Source organism: Triturus cristatus, chromosome 2_1, assembly GCF_964204655.1.
Source record: "Triturus cristatus chromosome 2_1, aTriCri1.1, whole genome shotgun sequence".
Taxonomy (NCBI): domain Eukaryota; kingdom Metazoa; phylum Chordata; class Amphibia; order Caudata; family Salamandridae; genus Triturus; species Triturus cristatus.
The window spans coordinates 990,030,608-990,050,923 of record NC_140581.1 but is presented as its reverse complement, the minus strand read 5'-3'; the positions used below and the strand labels follow the sequence as shown (position 1 = coordinate 990,050,923).

Genomic DNA, 20,316 nt, shown 5'->3' with positions numbered 1-20,316 from the left:
CACTTTGATACAACTAATCTATTTATTCCAAAACTAATTCTTTTAAAAAGATTGACTGCTGGCACATTTCCACAACTTAGGAATTGTTCAGATTTTTCAAGATTGAGGAAAATGTACATGATGTGCAATGACTGATTCATCTTGTAAGAGGGCCTGGTGTTCCCTTGAATATGCACTGAAAAGGAGGGGCATTTATTTATTTGGGAGCTGGCATTTCTGGTATTCTGGAGACCTCTTGACCAAACACAAAAGCGTAATCTTGATAGTATCAAATCATCTTTATTTATTAACACAAACCCCAGTCCATAGAGATAAAAGCCTGAATGTTGCACAACATGTTTTGGGCTCAGACCTTACTCAAGTGTTCACAATAAAAGCACTTTGCACATTGGGGAATTATCTAAAAGATAGTCCCACCCCTTTTACACAAATACATTTGTATCTTAGATGCTAGACAGACACTTGCAGCAAATCTAAAATCCTAGACGTGCAAATTTAACAATTGTTTTCAAGGTTCAGTTTTTTCGTGATACAAAAATGTTGGTAAACTTGCAAAAAAAGAAACAAACTAGGGAAAAAGTGTTAAAGTTTCATCAGCAATTGAGAGCAATGCAATACACTTTCACAGTTTATTTATTTAGAAAAAACTCCATAATCAAGTGTTACAACAGCAGAAATATCCCTTATGTCAGCCACGCATCAATGCAACATTAATAAGGAAGATGGAAGGAAGATGGAAAATTAACCTGTTTATTCAGGCAATGCCAAAAATATGATTCCAATAAGTCAATCCAATACATTTTGTTCTGCAATAGGCAGGTTTTCTAATCCTCACTACCGTGATGGTTGTACGGTGGTTGAAGTGGGTGTTATCAACTGGGAATGTCATTCGTTCGTGTTTCTTTAGGGATACAAGTTGTGGCTATTTGTGTTTGAATGCATCACCAAAATATGATTCCCAAAGGTAAATCACTCAGAGAATTTATATTTGTTTGTAATGAAGTCACATTTGATCTTCATTATTATAGTGGACATCTCATAGCTCCAAAACAAAGACTCAAAATATGTATTTGCTGGTAAAATATTTTTTACGGAAAAACGGATAATAATTTTGAATGGAACTAGGAATACAGAGGATACATGTTAGCAGCCAGTAAAAAATGGGATATAAAGAGAAATACAATCTATAAAAAATAGATTTCAGACAAGACTAAGAAGATTCTTTCAGTCATTGAGAGCCAAAAGCCTTGTATAAGCTTTGACCTAGAAAAAAAAAATGCAGTGGACCATATTCAGCACAATGCAAATTCTATGTACAACCAAAATAGTTTCAGAAATGTCAATAATAAAAGTCACTTCAAAGGAGCCCAACTAGGCACATAGATCAATTCCATTGTAGTATCCATTATCAACCATAATCATGCAACTACATTAGAATTACATCTCAATTAACTAAATAGTAATTGGAAAACAATGCCAAACAAACTGATTTCAATTACTCCTCTCCAAAGTCTTACTGATCATTCATTTTATTTTAACTTAAAACATCTGAAGGGAGTTCTACTGTTTAATCAATTTACGTGTTAGCAAATCAGAAACATATCAAAGTGAATTGTGATTATGAATCAAGCAAAAATTATACAAGTGTTTTTGGAGCTCCAGGCAAGGTAGCATTTTGCAGCTGGGACACTCAATCCCCTAATAAAAGGGCAACTTTGTGGGTCAGGTGTTGGAATTTGATGCAAGATGTAGGTATTAGAGTGGTATCCCATATCATTCAGTGTTGTGAGATATATGATGTAATAATAGCGAAGTGAACTAATTATTACACCTGTAAACATATTTATGGAAAAGAAAAGGAGAGAAACCCAGCACTTTATCACAGTTGGAATCATGGCTGACATGTAAATAGAAAACAGTGTATATCTGCCAGATTTTGACGGGAGATAGTAATTTTATTCACTTCATTGCCTGAACACTTGGTTAACTTAATAGCACAATAAGGAGACCAGAACCTCAGAGAGTCTATGTAATCCCGATGACTACTCATTAGTGCTTTAAACGGGCCGGTACTCACAGGTACTGAGTACTGCCACTTCTTGTTTTTAACAAGCTGAGTACCGGCACTTTTCCAGTACCAAGGAGAGTACTGGTACTCTGATTCATAAGGTGGGCACTGGGCCGATGCCTGATGGACAGTGATGGCCCGTTTATTTGGCGGCATGTTAGCCGTTTTGGCGTCTGTATCATTCAGCCTGCTGGAGGCCTGCTGCAGGGGCAAGTGGGCCTCTGCTCCTCAATGGAATCTCTCATTGTCCTCAACTGCCCCCTGCCGGGCCTCCATGCTGGATCATCTTGTTAGTGTATTGCACGTCAGCTGCCAGGGGCACAGTGATGCGCGCAGCCTGAATGGGTGGCAGGGAAGAGAGCCTGCATAAGTGACCGTGCCATTTTAACCACTTGGCCTCCAACTGAGGCCTGACTCACTTGCTCCTGCAAATCCACCCCCACCCCCCTCCACCTGATGGGACATTGGCTGGGATAGGGTGGTGGAGATAGTCTACGCGGTCTGCCTGGAGCCCAGGTGAGGTGGGAGGAGGTCTGCTGACCTGCCCATCAGAGGCCAGTATTGTTCTTCCCATGACCTCTATCCTGCTGGACTCTGTGCATGCTCACAACCCTGCAGTGTACACTGTCTGCCACTGCCGTGTGGCCTTCTGCCGAGGGAAGAGAAAAGAGAATGGGGTGAAAGAAGCTGAAGAGTGAGGGGGCAGAGAGAGAATGAGCAGAGGAAAGTTTAAAGGGGGAAAAATAGAGACAGAAGGGATAAGTACAGACAGAGATGGAGAAGACATTGAGACAGCAATGGAAAGAGTAAGAGAGGCACAGAGATGGCAGATTAGAAATAGAAAGAGTGACAGTAGACAATTATAGGATACTTTTGGGGTAAAGAGAGTGGGGCAGCGAGAGAAATGGATATAATTGGGAGAGAAGTGAGTGGAAAGGGATCGAGAGATTAGAGATGTTTGTGTGTGTTTGCCTGGTTGTGTGTATGTTTGTGTGTGAGAGAGAAACTTAATCAGAGAGTAAGAGAATCAGGACACCCAGGAGGTTATTTGAAAAGAAATGCGTCTAATGCTTGTTATTAATGATGCTATGCCTGTCTCTCGTCCTGGTGCACATTGATGCTTAGCCTGAAAGGGCTAATAGTACTGTTGATGGCTTGGCTGCATTCAGGGTTTAGAAGCTCCTTGCATTGTTCCCAGATGTACTTCACACCACCCCTTATTAGCATATGTACCTCTTAATCTGCACATATGGAAAGTTTGAGACAACTGTCAAGGACAATGCAAGGGCAATATTAATACTCAATAGCAGTGTTTTCTATCATTATGTCCCCCCCCCCGCCTCTAACTCCACCCACTAGCCACGCCCCTAACTCAATCTAATGAGTACCTGCACTTATGTTTTTCCATTTAAAGCACTGCTCATTATCAATCTTTAACCTTCTGAAATAATGATGTTTCACAAATAACTTTATTGGCTAATTACAGATTATCAAAGATGTATTAAAACAGTTCAGGATCATAAACATGTAGCCGTACTGAGAGTGCAAGAATAAAACAGTATAGTAATTGTACTGAAATACACTGACATCACCTGGTTTCTGGTAGTTTGTAGTGAAGGCGAATGAGTTTACAATCTTAAAGCACAGATTATTTTTGAAGAGTAATATGGCTATTAGTTTTAGGTTAGCTTTTGGGAGGAGAGTCCAAACTGAACTGGGACCTGGCTTTCAGTGGAAGCTAGTACAGGGAGAGACACGACTGAGTTTAGGAAGTCACTGACCTCGCATAATTATTCTTTATTGATGGTTGGCAGCTAGTGAATGGGTGGGTAGCACTGTTGGTTTGCAGGTAGGATCAGGCCTGTAACTATATGCAGATTCTAATTCACAGCTGAGAATAGATTTGTGGGTTTCTTTCTGCATGGTTCTCTGGTTAGAGATTTTGGAGGTTTTCTTATATAGGATTTCAAATATAACCAAATTCTGCAGTGTGACACAAATAAACACATCTCAAAAAGCATTCAGACGCAAATTTGATGGTGCAGTGGATAAAGGCAATTCAACTTACCACGTAAGTCAACAGACCTTTGGATAAGGCATTTGGGACTCCCGAGGCAGACATGCCACAGACAAAGTATTAAGGTTATTAAGCATTCAAGAAGAGTTATAGAAGAGGAAGAATGGCCATAGCATCACTTAACAAATTAATGAGCATTACATTACGTCAAACTTTAAATTATGGTTTTGCAGGCCAAGGAAGACCAAAAACAAAGGGCCCGATAAGTCCAGTGTCCTTTCTTGACCAGTTCCACTTGCTCTAGATGCTGACAGACAAGAAAGATGGCAATATATTGGCATAGCAGGGCCTGATCACAACAGCTATGCCAACATCTTGCCTCCTCTCCAGTTCCTTCCTGTGGGCACCACTCACATAGTACATCCCCAGATTTACACCTCCTTGACAGTACTCTTCACCAGGATTTGACACCTAGAAGAAAGGCAAGAGAAATAAATTACATTGACAAAAAGTAAAGTCTTCAGTTAAAAGAATAATTAAATGGGTGAAATATTCAGACAGTGAGGTTTATTTTTAGGATGCTGTTTTTTAATGCTATGATTAGCAGCTAAGTGAGCATACATTTCTGATTCTACCATACAAAAAAATGCACTGCTTTTATGCTTTGTTTGTGAACAACATGTAAGAGGAAACATTGAACTGCAATCAAACTCAGTGCAGTCTTCATTGTGTACTGACCACAGTCTTGCTTTGGACATTTAATTATTGACCCCTGTAATGAGAGCAGGGGGAAAGTGTGGGACTTGGGACATCATTTTACTTGTTTAGAAAACTTAATGTTAACTTTGCTGGTTTACATAAGTTTGCACACAGCAAGGACACAAGAAACTCGTTCTACACACCGTAACAAACAAATCTGGCAACCATACACACAAATATTTTCAGCCTCGCATCCAGAAAGCATAGGCCATCCAGTACTAGCTCTAAACATATAAAAAAAAAAAAGTATAAGGATAATGGCCCGATATGGGTAAGGGTACTGTTTAATTTTATCCAACTGTAGCATCTTAGCATACGTAACGAGGCGTTTGTTTACATGCTGCTCCTTATCTTGTCATCACAAAATGATATACTGATATCAATAAAACAATAGTGTTACTGTCCTTTTATATGGCATAATGTATGCATGACTGAATGACTATTGGGATATTGCAATTGACGTTTTAGTTTTATGACCACATGGGTCCTTTATAATGGAGTGAGTATAAAAAGTGAGTTACCCTATACGCATAATAAAGGCATATGGCTGCAGCAGCCGATGTCCCCGCATCAATAGGACTTTCTCAGAGACCATGGCAGGCAATTGTCCCTGCATGTGTGGCCTTCCATGTGTAATGAGCTGAGGGCCAGCAGATTTGCCAGAGTGTACAGCCTCTCCTCGACCTCACATGCTGGAGCATCGCTACTTTCTTGCTTTAAGTTATCAGGAGAAATTAGTGGCATAATGTTCTTATTGGAGGTGGGTTCTGAAATCAGCACACGCCAGAAATAAGAAAATGAGTCCCACAAAAGGGAGATTCGTATCTCACACTGATTACATTGAAGATTTTGCGTGGATGTTTACATGGTCAACTGAAAACCAAAGGCCGGTGCTCCAATTCAGCCTGCTTGCAGCTGCTGCAACTAATGGAATCTCTGAAGGCCATTCACAATGGTCTACATCAGAAATAGCAATAACCTGGGATGCAAATATTGAAATAAAAATGCCCTGTGTTCTAAGTGCAGCACAAAGCTAATCATTGTATTTTCAGTGGTAACTTGTGCTTTAAAAAGAAGCAGTGTGGTTTTTCTTGCTAAGGTACTTTGCAACCAATGTATTCCTAGACAATGTATTTAAAGATTTGGAATTCCTTATGGAATAAATCCTATGGGCTCAGTTGTGATGGCAAATACAAGCATACATTGCATTGTGAAGAATAAAGTCTAGCCACACAAATCTTGAACTGTGCAGAGGTAAGCCAAGTTGCTTTATGTCATGTCATTGCCTAGTCTCATTACATTTTTGCAGCATTCATTAAAGCTCTACTGCCTTGAGGTAATGTAACCATTAACCTCCCCCTCTATGCCCAACAAAGGCACATGTGCTTTGCACTGAACTTCTTAGCTACTGGGCTCTTTTTTGATGTTTGAGGCACTTCGCACTTAGGCATTAATAATTCCACCCCACCACAAAAAGATATCCAGGCCAAATTTGCATCATTTTTCCCTTGCATCTTGGGGATTCTCCTGGATGGGTGGGAGGGGTGGGGTGGGGGTCAAGAACATAGCCAAAATATAGTATTTTCTTAGTGAAAAAGTGCTACACAAAAAGAGTATGTTGTGTTCCCTAAAAGTGGCATCAACAACAGGTTTGCTGTTCTAAAATGACCATCTTTCCGGAACAAGCAGAATTGTTAAAGAAATTTAAAAAATTACTACAATTTATGCATTTTTTCTAACTTTTAGTCCATTTTCCCTATTTTGCTTGCTTTTAACCCACATTCAGTTTGTGGTGAAAACCGATGTGAAACCCAGAAACGTACACTCTTCTGAAAACTAGACAAAATTTTGAACTAAGCAAGGGATCATGTGTGTAAATTGCTCTTTGTTTTTGCAAAAGAAACAAATGATTGAAATATATCAAAATAACAACATTTGGGAAAACACAGTAATTGGTGACAACGTTTTCAAACTCAGTTTAGGAATACTGGGCATTGTAAACGTCTGAATTTGAGGTTACCCATTTTATCATGTGTTTCACCAGGATATTTACAAAATGTTATCTATCATGCACAATGGCTTACATTTTGAAGTCAATAACTGAGAGAAATTCAATTCACAATAACTATAACTATAACTATATATATATATATATATATATATATATATATATATATATATATATTCACTTACAAAACCATAGGTTTCACACATGTTATAGTTAGCTGGACATTTCACTCGTAAAAAAACAATGAAATTCCCCCGTTATAGTTAGTGCTGGCAACTATAACTCACGCGACCGCAATCCTCTGCTGATGACGTCAGATATTACATCACTGTATTTAGACACCTATTTACCCATGTCTTCTTCCATTAATCTTTAGCTATACATATATTACAAATATTAATTTTTCAGAAAGACACATATGTCATCAGTGATGTAATATCTGACGTCATCAGCAGAGGATTGCGGTCGCGTGAGTTATAGTTGCCAGCACTAACTATAACGGGGAAATTTCATTGGTTTTTTACGAGTGAAATGTCCAGCTAACTATAACATGTGTGAAACCTATGGTTTTGTAAGTGAATTTGCAAGGTTTTTTAAATGCTAATTCGTAACTATAACGTGTGCGAAACCTATGGTTTTTTCAGTGAATTTCAATGGTTTTTTAAATGCTAATTTATGTATGTTTTTTTTTTTATAGAATTATCAGCTTGCGCGCACTCCGCGATTTTTCAAAAAAAAAAAAAAACATTTGGGGGCCCTTGGGGGTCCTTCTGGGACCCCCTGACAAAGGCTAGGGGGTCAGGAACTGTCCACCCTGCCCCCTTTTCACGTTTTCCACCTTTGTTTTTCACCCCCTCAGACTGCGAGAGACAAAATGGCGGCCGACACTTCCTGGTTTCGACCGATTCGAATGTTTACCGACATCTAACAACCAATCAGAATTGCGCTCGCGCACGGCAGGGTGCGCGCACAGTGCGTGCTTGGTGCACGCGTATAGATATTGATATGGTTTTAAATGCTATTTTCTCAGGAAATACTGAACAGATTTACACAAGACCTTCAAAAGGCACTTCCTTGACCTTATGGCTACCTCTCTGCCAAAGTTCGCGTAATTCTGTTCAGCCGTTCGGGCTGTAGCTGCGACTAAAGGTCCTATGGAAAAATGCCTGGGGAAAACGCGTTTTGGGACCCCCCCCTTTTTCTCGGCCCCCGCTTGACGAATCACCCCGAGACTTTCAGGGTACACAGGTTTCAGGGACATTATAGTTAGTTGGACATTTCACTAATACAAAACCAGAGAAATTCGACCGTTATAGTTAGTAGAGATAACTATAACTCGTGCCCCCACAATGCACTGCTGATGCCGTCACATATTACATCATTCATGACAGGGTCAGTGACATCACTGATGTCACTGACCGGTCCCCAGGGCCATCAAGGGCTCCTAGAGGGGGGCCGTGCGGCCCACCTCCCAATGTTTTAAGCCCCGGGGAGGTGGTGGTCCCCAGGGCAGTGTAGGGGGGCTGAAGCCCCCCCCACTTATTATTGCCGGTCCCTGAGGCTTGGGGGCCGCCATTATTTAATTTAGCCCTGGGGAGGTGGCGGTCCCTGGGGTAGCATGGGGGGTTTGCGACCCCCACACGCCTTTGTTTTCAAATCCCCGGGGAGGTGGCAGTTCCCGGGGCTGCGGGGGGCTACGTGCCCCCCGCATTTAATTAATATAGCCCCGGGAATGTGGCGGTCCCCAGGGCTGCGGGGGCCCCTGCGGGCCCTCACAAATTAAAACCACATTGCCCCCGGGACCTGGACCACCCGGGGGCTTAATTAAAATGAAGCGCGGGAGCCCGAGCTTCATTTGTTTTTAAAATTTTTGGCAGGATTAGCGACCCAAACGCGAATTCCGCCGAAATTATAAAAAAGAAAAATGCTTTTTTTGGACCTGGGGGTCCTTGTGGGACCCCTGAGCAGGCCTAGGGGGGTCAGGGTGTCTCTACCCTGTCCCCTTTTCTTGTTTTTTATCTTTGTTTTACTCTTTTCTTGTGACTCGGTTCTACCGAGTCACAAGATGGCTGCAAACAGTTCCTGGTTTGGAGTGTTGGCAGCCAATCAGAGTGAAGCTCGTGCCCGGGAGGGTTCGCGAACCCACCGCGGCCACAGATATCGAAACTTTTTCTTTTTTTAATTTCTCAGGAATTACTGAATGGATTTCCACCATTTTAAAAAAAAAGGTCTCTTTCTGAACCAAGGGCTACCTTTTTGCCAAATTTGGTGTAATTCCGTTCAGCAGTTCGGGCTGTAGCTTTGTCTAAAGTTTCCTATGGAAATTAACATGGGGAAAACGCGTTTTGTGACCCCCTTTTTTTCTCGGCCCCCGCTTGACGAATCACCCTGAAACTTTAAAGACAGGAGCTGACTGGAGTGCCCCACTAGTTTTTAAAATTTCGCAAAGATTCGTCAACCGGCACCAAAGTTACAGGGAGAAGAAAAAACGCTTTTTGAATAGAAACAAGGTCCTAACTAGAACTACCTACTGGCGACCACCAGTAGGGGATAGATAGATAGATAGTTGGATAGATTGGATAGATTGGATAGATTGGATAGATTGGATAGATTGGATAGATTGGATAGATTGGATAGATTAGATAGATTAGATAGATAGATAGGCAATGTGGAAACATCAACATTTCCTGATGAAAAATTAACTGTTTTGGCAAAGGGAGTACCTGCAATATTTGGGCCCGGGGTCGGCAGTCATCCAAGGAAACATACCAAACCCAGATACTTTTTAAAAACTAGGCACCCAGGGAGTCCAGGGTGGTGTGCCTTGCGTGTATATCCCACAATGGTTTCTTCCCTGCAATGCCCGGCAATCCTCAAACTTCTTAAAATCATGCATTTTCCTCACATTTCATGAATCTTAAAATTGCTACCCCCCCCACCCCCCCAGTGCTCCTACATTTCTCCCAATAAAAACGCTACCCCACCTGTGTGGGAGGCTTCAGAGAACATATATTTTAGCAATCTGCTTATTACATATCTGGAATTAAATGTTGTGTTTGCTGCATTATCTCTTGAAAGCCCCAAGCATCAGAAGTCAAACTTAACAACCATACCATCCACACCAAGAACAATCAGTTCCTGCAGAGTTAAACTCACAATTTCCGATTTCTGGGTGTGACCACCCCTTCACGCGGAAAACACCTTGAAGCGATTCAGTTTGTGCCTTACATATCTGTTCCATTTGATGACTCAGGGAGAACTGGAAAGAAAAATCATAGTTTAGGTTATAAGGTGAACTGCAGAGATGGAGAATACCTCAACACTGCTGGACTCAACAGCACATTATGCATTATAAAGTGGCAGACATGCTAAACAATTAATATACAATGAATTTAACAATTATCAGTCACAAGTAGTCTTGTTATTTATGGCTCTCGTTGAGGGCTATTACTGTGAATAACCAGACTGTAAGTCCAATTATTTACTACAATGACATAACAGTAGGGAAAGAATTCTTGTTTCTCACTGTCGCTACGTCACCAGGGGAAGCACTCTTTCCCTGTGCTGCCCCACCAGGTCTAGGAAGATGTGAGCAAGGCAGCGGAATGGCAAATTGTATCACTCACTTTGTCCCACCTGTCCCAGGTCTCCACAGACCGGAAGGAGGTGTGAGTCAGAGTGTTGGTATCGTGCTGCCTTGACCATTAGCCACATTCCCTGTCAGCATTGTGGTCTTCTGACCTGTGCTGAACGAGAAAAACATGCCACACTGACAAGTTGCTCTCGCGGAGCTACTGTCAGAAAGGCACTAGCTCTTGGCTCTCAATAAGAGCAGAGATCACACCTTTGAGCAGAGAGAGGGAGTCAAGGCACAGACAGTGGTTGGGAAAGGTGGAAGGAGACCAGGTTTTATTTTTGTTTGTGTAGGGGTGAGTGTATATGCAGAGGGTGATGTTCTCTATGGCTCCCCATTACTCCACTACCGCTGTGTAACTAGGGAAAGTGGAGGCAGATGATTTGGGGAGACCAAAATAACAAAATTGTAGAGGGGTCAAAGTGAATAATGAGGATGTTTTTCACCTCAAGGCTACGAGTGAAACTCCTGACTCATTACTTCATTCTGGTGACTATTTGATGTCACTCAACAATCCCTTAATTAAATACACCCTTGTCATGCACAGTTGCCAATTTATAATTATTTGTCTTAACCATTAATTAATGTATTTAGACACCAAATCTATTATTAAAATATAAGCCTGAAACACTAGCATACAATAAAGTGTTATTTAAAGAAATTGCAAAACTTTTTAAAGGCAGACTGAATAGTTGACATTTTTTTTCTCTTAAATCAAAATATATACATTTGATAAATTAGCTAAATGTAGGACTGTTTAAACTCATCATCATTTACTTTGAATTAATAAAAAATCCATTGCAATTTTAAATACCATATTGTCTAGTGGTTTACTGCATACATGCAGTGCACAGTACAGACTCAAATACTTCTAAATACCTTGTGGAGGCATTACATAGTTAGGTTGTTATAACGTTTTGTAACCATGCCTTCATATACAGACACAAGCATGCACGCGCACACACACAAACACACACACAAACACAGGTGTCCCACCACCCACGTTTGACTGTATAGCGAATTCAAGCATGTCCTTATTTGTGGATACAAGTCAGCATGAAATGCAACAGCAATATGAATCCCTAGGATGGATGCCTTGTATAATGGCACAAGAAAGAGGCCACAGCAGAGACCTCATTAGGGGTAAGAACTACTGAGTTCTAAAGCCACTTTGATCTTCATTGAGACGAGACTTGGCCTTCCGTGCTGTGTCATGGGGGAGTCTAATAATTGCTTCGCAAGTTAGAATTGCCATTGTTATTGCTGCAATCGATAGTTAAATAATGCAGTTTTCTGTGACCCCCATGCTACAAGTTATGTCATATCAGAATGTTATTATTGTGGAGCGTTACAAAGAAACAGCTGCAACCATGAACACCAAGTGGGGGCTTTGGTAAAAACCATACATCAAGACTGTTTATGGAGAGGTCTGTCAGTGCTTGACAAACCTATTAAGTAAGTTGCAGACCACAAATAGTAGCATCATGTCCAATCTCTGTTGAGCTTCAGTGTCCGCCAGAGGTCTTGCCCAAAAGCAGAGAACAGGAGTGAACTTCTCCCTGTCGATTATACCCCAAACTGGACTCCTTGGTCACCTAGGGCCATATGTAGGTAGCATACAAGTTACCACTTATTAAATACCGAACTTTACCGATTCGGTATTTAACCCCTTCCCCGCTCATGACGGAACCGTTCCGTCATGAGCCACGGTTGCCGTGTGCTCATGACGGAACGGTTCCGTCATGACAATCCTGTTGGCGGCCGCTCCGCCTGCGCGGCGCTGTTTCCCCGCCTGTGCGGGGCGACAACGCAAATGGGCGGAGTCATGACGGAACCGTTCCGTCATGAGCACAGCTCAACTGTGGCTCATGACGGAGCGGCTCCGTCATGAGCACAGGCCCACCGCGCTGCCCCCCTGCCCCCCCCAGCGCTGCAGCGGAATGTCCGCAGCAGCGAAGGGGTTAAGAAGTGGTAACTCGTATGTAGGCCCATAGGAATCAATGGGAAGGTATGCCTCATTACCGAATTGGTAAATACCGATTCGGTAATGGGGGGAGCACATTCAAGGGTGGCAGGGTGTCACATTGACACCCTGTTGCACCCCTGATTCATGCATGTGTGCACATGTGGCGCACATACATGCCCTAAGGGCATGTATGTCTGCCACATGGCACTGTTAGTCCAGCAAAATATTGCTTTTTGCAATGAATTCGGTATTTAGCACCAACATATATTTGGTGCTAAATACCAAATTATTTTCCCTACACATAACTCATTTGAGTGTCACCTACATCTCATTTCAGGATTCGGTATTTACCGAATCGGTAAAATTACCGATTCGGTAATTTTACCGATTCGGTAAATTACCGAATCCTGAAATGTTCCCCCTACATAGCAATAGCCTAAATACCGGTCGGTAACAGGATATTTACCGAAAATCGGCCGTTACCGACCGGTATTAGGCTACCTACATATGGCCCCTAGTATCCATTTCCATTTGGCCACTGCTGCACCCCTTTAAATGTTGAGTGCTTAAATTTCACTTCCCATGTTGCACCCAAACTATTGTTGAATGTGGTTTAAAGGGTTACCATTATAAGGTCACCAACTCTCATGGGTCAGGCAGGCCATAACTAACACTCAAATTCATGTCTTAGTAAGTGTGGCCCCACCTAGAAATGCACACAGCTGGGCTTGCACCCATGTTTCTCCCCAGAAGGATGCTATCCTTGAATAATAGGTGGTAGTGGTCAGAAAGTCTTACCCCAAAACCGGTCCCAGGTTGCTTGTTTCCAGTCCAGGGAAGACCTGGCTTGGCAGTTTTGGCTGGACTGTTCCCATGAGTCATAGGGTCAAGACTGATTTGCATATGGATGGGTCTGAACTGGTGTGGCGAAGTGAGCTAAAGAACGATGATGGATTTAGCCCAGATCTGTGACTGGGGGTGAGTGTCTGAAAGTTTCAGCGCTCCGTCCATCATCTCATTGTGTTTGCGGTGGTCAGAAGGGTTCACCCCTCTCAATCACTCAGCGGACAGGTCATGGCTGTACCACCGTACTGCCCCCAACTTAGAAAAGGTGACTGAATACTGTATGAATATTTAAATGAGCAGTGGGATCCCACTCCCAACCAAGATGAAGATACTTTTGTACTAGATTAGTTGAAAAACCTACCAACTGCAAAATCACAGGATTTGGAACCATAAACTCTTTTTACAATGTACAAAAGCACTTTTATGAGACTGAAAAGTATTTCTGAATAGCAAATAGGATAGGGCATACAATGTGGTGTTCCCCTCCAATTTGTGAGTTGCAATGGGATGTATCAGTGGTTTGGAGTCTCTAGCTGATTTTTAATTTGCAACCACAATTGTCACCACGGAGTTGGGACTGGTAGTTGTTTCCCAAAGGAGAGCTTGTCCTAGTGGGACACCTTCACCTTTGGCAACTGTGGCAGGCACCTCTGAGGCATCAGAGTAGACCAGAAGACCAAGGCATGCTCCAACCAATGTATTCCCACCATATCATTTTTTTTTCTTCAAAAGGAGCATCTGTGTATTACTTCCATGGTATCAGGGTGTTAAACTTGGAGCATGGTATTTTTCCAGGCCCTGCGCTTGGAGCATACTGGACACTTCTAAAGTGGGATTTGTAATCTGCAACCATTCATGCTCAACTCAAGACTAGCGCAATGCTAGTCCCTGGGTTGAACTGAGCAGATTACGTAGTGTATGGGTTTTGAGCAACTTCTGTCACACCAGCAATTATGTAGGCTCCAATTTACTATTATTTGATGCAAGGCAACACTGCACCAAAGTTGCAGCAGTGCTTTACATGAGAAGAAGAGAGAGAGAAAATAAATGTGTGATATCTACTGAGATATAGTAAATGGTTTCTCTCCCCCAGTGCTGGTGCATATTTAGCGGCCATGTACCAGCAAACACTCCCTTGCATTATGGTGCACGAGTGTGTGTATTCTTTTAAGCATAGGTGTTGTACTGCAAGGGGACCCTTCCAGTAACAAAACTATGCTTTAAGGCTTTACCTATGTTGTTTGTGTGCTATTGAGTGTAGCACACTTGCAAAGTTGAGAAAACAAGGAGAAATCAAAATGTTACTGATATAGAACTTATTGAATTAGCCATCTATTGTACTACAAAATTTAAATTTCGTTTCTATCAAAATATTAGAGGGCCGAGGTACATCTGTTTGATAACATATGCAGAACAGTGCCACAAGAGCCCAGGCAGAGGTCAAGTCTGGTGCAAGGTGAAGAAAAATTAAGTTCCCCAGAGAAAAGCAGAGTTGGAGGTAAGGGGCCCCCCATGAGCAAAATGAGCCCTGTAACAGCAAAATCACACTGTACAGGGACAGAGGTAGCCTCATGAAAAGCTTGCTCTCCAGGGGGGTGGGTGGGGCAAGGTTTCCATGGGAAGGGGCGTGCATGCCCCTCTCCCCAAAAAAAATAATTCTTGGGCCTTTGGGATCCATCCCTCCAGTAGAGAAGAGACCAATACTGGGTGTATTGCCCAGCTCACATGCTTGGGGGTGAGGGGGGCTGATAAACTGCCTCCTGCTCGTGGCCAGCACAGACAAAGTAGGTCAAAGTGGCTTGCACATCTGGGTGGAAGCTGAAGTCAGAGTGTTTGCCCCTGCCTGAAGAGGGAGCAGAATGTTGCCGCATTCTGCACTGAGCCAGCAAAGGCATGGGTAGCCGGGCAGGTGCCACTGTGGCATTATGACCCCCCTGCAGGCCCCAACAGGGGAAAGGTGACTGTGACACACATAAATAAAAAAAGAAAGCAGAGCGAGACTGAAAAAAGTAAAGCGCCCACAGCGTGGAAGCCGCTGATTGTATATTCAGGCCACCAGCGAAGGATTGCTCTATTAGCCGAACTAAAGGCGAGATGTGGACAGAGGCACCATCATCATTTTTAAAACATATCTGTGGGGGAGCTGCAGGACTACAGTAACCCACTCAGAAATGTTTTATTTATTTTTTAAAGTCACCCTAAGTCTCACATGGATTGAATCCCTGGCCCCCGGGGAAGTGTTCCAATGGTTCAAGAAATCCTGGATCTGAAGCTTTTCGTTTGTGAGCTCTGTAGTGCAGAGGCCACTGTTGGTTGGTCCTAAAAGATATAATAGCAGCATAGCAAACGGAAAAACAAATCTCTGGAACAAATGTTTTTCAATTCAGTGGTTTATTGACAGTGTTGATGGTTGTCAATGAAAGCTTTTAAAGTATAATGAATTATATTACATATTAGTACTAGCCCCACTGTCTTTAATGGTGGATTAGAACTTGTATTGAATATTGGTACAGTCCCTATTGTGTCTAATGGTGTTGCAATTGTGAATATATCAAATATGTGCTTTTAATAATGTGGTGGCACCCTTACAAAGTCAGTACTACTGACTTATTAATAAATATACTTTATTGAAATATTGCATCTAATAGAGGCAGGCAGGTATTGTGAGTATAGGGTTCATGACCCATTAGGGATGTAACGTGATATAAGGGTGTCACCAAAGTTATTTCCATATACCTGATTGTATATATTTGCAATAATTGCTTAATCTTAAGTAAAGTATGTGTAATTAGAGTTTTTTCCTATTTATAAGAAAAATCACTGACTGGACAATGGTTTAATGAATGTTGTTTTTGCATAACAACTAGCTAGTTGGGGTTACTAGCCCACACCATCTCCCCATAGTAGGTCCTGCACTTCTATGCTTCGCAAACATGACAGAGCCAAGTGCTACAATGTAGTAAATGGTTCCCAGTAAAAAGACAATTGAGGACTTATTACTCATCCTTCGCAAGTAATAACCCAGTTTTTAAATCTGCCATTTGGTGGATGGTAAAGGTGAGCTTTGGCATTGCAGACTCTGCTTTGAAAGGTGACAAAGCTTTTTGGGGAGACCTGCCCTTTTCACTTCTCTTCAAGTGGATGTTCTTCCCAAGGACTAGGAGGTGGGAGGCAGGGTTCAGGCTGCCTAGAAAATGCCCCTACTGTCCCCGGGCTGTTAAGACCATCCTATCCCTGGCGGTCAAAGATTTCTGAATGAGCCAACCTTTGTTCTGTGTTTGCACAATCAGACTCCAAGTCTTGATTTTGGTTGGTACAACACATGGAACAAGGCTATGGTGTACACACCCATGAGTCCTGAAAAGTCAGCAGACCCTAGAATCCTCCCTTGGCCTGAGAGAAAGTGGATGCCACCCACTGGGATCCACCCTGAGAAGATACCCTTACTACTGAGGACTTGCATTACTGTGCAAGGTTAGCATGATATTATTACTTTCATTCTAAAGTGTAGGGAGTACCCTCAAGTTTTGTACCCCTGGACTGGCTGGTACCAGAGTCTGGTCTCGACATTGGGGCTCCACTGGCACCCCCCCCCTTCCCGGCTGACACCAACTGCAAAACTAACTGCATCCTCTATAAAGCTATCAAAACCAGCATCCCGGCATAGCTGGCTGACAAGGTCACTATTTCCAGCGGCTCTCAGCACACCTGCAGACAGGACACCATAAAACTGGAGGCAAAAAAGTACAAATGAGATGGAGAAGGCCTATTGCCTTGTTTTTATACGTACCCACGATCTGGAACATCCCAGTACCCACCAGGACCGCCCCTAACCCTGCTCCAACTTAGGAAATAGCTCAAGATGCACCTCTTTAAGGAACACTATTCGCGCTTCATATGCATCGTGATGTAGTCAATTTTTGCTCCCAGAATTCAGCCACCACCTCAATTACCTGTTGACTGTTTGTTTGCCTTTGAAACTATACAGCAATCAGCTACCTTTTGGCTAGTTTCAAGGTATACAAGCAAGACATACATACATTGGTGTTGGAGCCACACGCTGGTATTTGTGAGATGTAAAAAACATTTTCATTGCCTTGTCACATTGTTTTTGTGGTCTGAAATAATTATTAAAAAGTAGTATTTTCACATAAAAATAATTCTGAAATGTGAAAAAGCTATAGTCTATCATAGCACTCCAGGTTGCCAGGAGTCTTGTAACTAGTGCGAGACTTGTGCCCAATGAGTTTCACGAAAAGTCCCTTATTGCATAAAATTCAATGTACGCCTCAAAAGGGGTGATGAATTCTCCACCCCTGAGCTGTAAAGCCGGGGTGGAGAGGGAATATGAAAAGTACCTCCTCCCAGCCAGGACCGGTGGAAAAAAAAAAAAAGCCAAAAAGGCTATTTAACCACATGTCCCTTTTCACTCAGCCATCTTCTCGAATGGTGGACATAAATCCTGCAGCTTGGCAGAGGGAGCACCAACAGTGCCCCTACATTACCCACCCACTCTTACACTACAACAACGTTGGTCCACATGAGAGCAGTGTTTGCAGTGACACAGTAATATCATGTCTTAAAGGGGGAATGGAGGGTGGTGGCGGGTGCTAGATGTGGGGCTGCATGAACATGGAAATGTCCCTTTACAAATAAAGCCCTTCACCATCAGTGACCGGGGGACCCCTGGCTGTGTGGTAAAAAGTATCATTACTATTGGTGTCTGGGGCAATATGGATCGGATGTATTCCTTAGATCCCAAAATTCAATTTATTTCGTTTACTATTAGCAGCCTGGATATGCAGCAGTGATGGAAGGTGAGGTTTCACTCACTTTTCTGGGTTCTGATGGCCAAATAAAGAACTTCACAATTCAGTCTTCATGGTTTAAGGGCACAATCACTCCCTTTTGTTGCACAGGGCAAAGCTCTAAAATTCCACTGCAGAAAATGCCTGCCGTTTTAAAAGTTCAAAATGTTCAGTACAAAAAAACACAACATACTTCCCAACACCATTTTTTAAGCTCCCTACTAAGAGATCTAACTTTAAACCCTCAAATCTTCTAAATTACAAACTGTCACGACTATAAATCCATGAAATATAGCGATATTCCTTGCGCACCCACATTTTCACCATAAATACAAAAACAAGCCGTTTCTTCAGCAAAACAAATACTGCAACAATCAGGGACGTTTTAAGGATTTTTGGGGCCCTGGGTCAACTGTATTTTGGGGCCCCTGTTCGGAACAGCTGTGATTTTATCATCCAGTTTTAGCTCTTTCATGCCCTCTTTGGTCAACTTCTAAATGTGTTTACATCTAATATTCAGGGATAGTAGACGTGTGATTTCAACATTGTAACACAGCAGCAGCTCACTAATATTACTGCAAATAATCTCTGTGACACCCTCCCATTTCTCATAAGTGAGGTCCTGTATTATTCTAAAAGAAACTTTATTTGTATGTTGCATGAAACATCAACACATTTTGTCTGCAAAATGTCTGTAAAATACTCTCGCACATCAAAAATAAATGATGGAAAAACGCTAGTCACAAATGTTTAAAAATTATTCAAATGTATCAGGGCAAGACTCTGTAGAACAGAGCTTGTACTATGAGTGGTCCCCTGAAAGGCCGGGGCCCCCCTGAAAGGATGGGGCCCTGGGCCGGAGCCCACTTTGCTCATGCCTTAAAAAATCTCCGGCAACAATCTACAATATTGGTTTAACCATTGATGGTGTTCTAATCCCTGACAGCATTTTTTAATTGGCGCGTTTTTAATATTAAAAGCAATCAAAGTGAGTGGGTGTGTCTTAGGGACCGAGGAAGGATTTATGGCTGAGTGCGCTCCTCGAAAAGTCTACCTTGTAGCCCTCAGGTTACACAAACAAATGAGCTATGCGGAATGACAAAATTCTTCAAATTGGCTTTCCTCTAACATATATCACCTGGCTCCACACCCTTTTTGGCTAGGTTCGAACTATACAAATGAAGCATACATAAACAAATAAAACATACATAGCTTTCTTTACTTTTATCGTCAAAATCTGTGGTTCATATTTCGAATCCAGATTCCAAACATTTGGTTAAATAAAAGCAGTATGTATGTGAAAGGTAGGTTAGTTCACAAGAGATCCCAATCAGCAGGCAGTGGTGATAAATCGCATGCAAGTTGTTAAAACAAACATACGTGATACCCAGTCATTAAAAAAAAATGGAATGCAATCTGAATAGGATAAAATCAGGTGGGGTTTATGTCGAAATAACCCTCCCGTCCTGACTACTCAGGTATTTGGAAAGAGTCAATTTCAAGATTAAATGGTTAACTATAGTTTAATGAATCAATACACTGACTTTTTCAGTTTGCATCTCAGCCGCACTTTGGAGCTGTCTGAATAGTGGCAGGATGGGCTTATCAAACATTCATGTTGTGTAAACATGTCCACTTCAGACCAGATTGTGAAAGGCAAGGCAGGTGTGCAGTACACGCTCGAGCTCTGGCGAGTACTCAGCCCTCATTCTTCTAAAGCACACAGTCATTCCACCATCATACCCAGCAACCACACACATACCACGGCAAACCCAACACATGCAAGATAATATGTACGTTGTACTGCTGAGGCTGGTGCCTTAACAAAAATCAGAAATGCACTGTGTAACTTTACATCTAAGTTTGGTGTTAATTTTAGTATTCGGTTTCCAGAGGTTTCCAGAGGTGGTCGTAGGAGGCTGAGTCGCAATTTCATACATGAAATTCTGGGATTAGTTTGTGAATTTTAAGTTCCTCACCTGCAAAGACATTTCCACATTCATAAAGACAGCAGGTGCAAACATTTACACAAGGAGGGATATTTTTACAATACTACTATTAACTTTGAAATCATTTTTCACCACAAGGAAAATGTTTTTTCCCTATGGAGAATTCGTTTCCATCATACACTCGTGGGGGTTTTCTTTCCCTATCCCCACCCTGAATACAAATTTGCCCCTGTCCTTCACAGAAACAATTATTCCAATGCA

The 20,316-nt window shown here is 42.2% G+C and overlaps 1 long non-coding RNA gene across 1 annotated transcript in view; it reads right to left on the bottom strand.

The window, feature by feature from the left end:
* Positions 1 to 259: 259 nt before the first annotated feature.
* The window catches only part of LOC146866185 (uncharacterized), a 46,682-nt gene continuing 26,625 nt past the window's right edge, over positions 260 to 20,316 (bottom strand). The window contains exons 2-3 of the long non-coding RNA XR_014970631.1: positions 10,009 to 10,111; positions 260 to 4,556 (exon numbers count right to left, since the gene is read on the bottom strand). This is a non-coding gene — a long non-coding RNA (uncharacterized LOC146866185). The remainder of the gene's footprint in view (positions 4,557 to 10,008; positions 10,112 to 20,316) is intronic.